The following is a 1,432-nucleotide window of genomic DNA, read 5'->3' on the forward strand; positions in this document are numbered from 1 at the left end:
GCTCCAGGAGCGCCGCGGCCTTCTCAAACAGCTGATCGGCGGGGGTCCCGGGTGTCGGACCCCCGCCGATCAGATGCTGATGATCTATCCAGAGGATAGATCATCAGTTTAAGCAAACTGCAGAACCCCTTGAAGAACTGGTTTGGTTCATAGAATAGTCAATTATTACTAACAAAATAAAATAGAATTGAAAATACAAATAGGTTTCCTATAATATTTTGCCCCGCTGAAAAATTATAATTCTGTATTTAATGGAATACAATTGGGTTATTCACACTGTGCACAAGACATAGTATATTTTGGAACAGGCATTTAGGAACTCTTACAGTGTAATAGTCATTTCATTATTTTAATGTATAGGGACGCTGAGAATTTATGTAATACACTTTATTAGGGAAATATGTAAATTTTGAATTACAAAACTGTAAAGACTTCCCTTAGATCCAGCTGAGGAGAATCAGTCTTCAGCATTCTACACTGAAAAACTGTATGATACAGAGGCAGGCTTCTCAGGCTGCCTCTGCTCTCATTTCCCTAGCCTCTGCCTCCCTAAATATGTAACAGCGCTTACTAAAACTAACGTGATTCTGCAGTTTATCTGCTGCCAACTCAACAGCGTTCCCCTCTGTCTTCCCAGCACTTCTCTAGTTAGTGCTGGGAAAACAGGGAGAGGATCAGGGCCGCAGTTCCCACATGCTGCAGCCACCCTCCTATGCCTATCTCTCCAGCGCTGGGAAGATAGAGAGGAGTGCTGGTAGCACATAAACTGCAGGGTCACATTAGTCTTTGGCCCCTTGCAGACGAGCGTTCCTCTCGCAGCGAGTCCGCAATGCAGCTCCCGGCCTGACCTCCCAGCATAGCATTATATTGATTTATTACGCTATGTAACCCTTACAGTTCTGGAATGTATTGGACAACACTGGCATAATGCTGCCAGTGTTATCCAATACATTCCAGAACTGTAAGGGTTACATAGCATCATAAATCAATATAATGCTATGTGAATCCCATCAGTGCTGGGAGGTCAGGCCGGGTGCTGCGATGCGGACTCGCTGCGGGAGGAAAGCTTGTCTGCAAGGGGCCTTAATAAAGAGCTATTACATATTTAGGGAGGCAGAGTCTAAGACAGGTAGGCCAGAGGCAGGCTGAGAAGCCTCTGCATCACACAGTTATCTGGCGTCTTCAGCTTTCAGTAGAATAAAGTGCATTACAAAAACACGCACACTATTTGAAAAAATATTAAATGACAGTTTAAGGCCTCATGCACACGAACATATTTTGTTTCCGTGTCTGTTCCGTTTTTTTTACAGATAGGATGCGCACCCATTCATTTCAATGGGTCCACAAAAAATGCGGACAGCTCACCGTGTGTTATCCGAATCCGTATGTCTGTTCCGTAGCCGCGCAAAAAAAGTAGAACATGTCTTATTCT

The sequence above is a fragment of the Bufo gargarizans genome, chromosome 3 (genome assembly GCF_014858855.1).
Source record: "Bufo gargarizans isolate SCDJY-AF-19 chromosome 3, ASM1485885v1, whole genome shotgun sequence".
Classification (NCBI taxonomy): domain Eukaryota; kingdom Metazoa; phylum Chordata; class Amphibia; order Anura; family Bufonidae; genus Bufo; species Bufo gargarizans.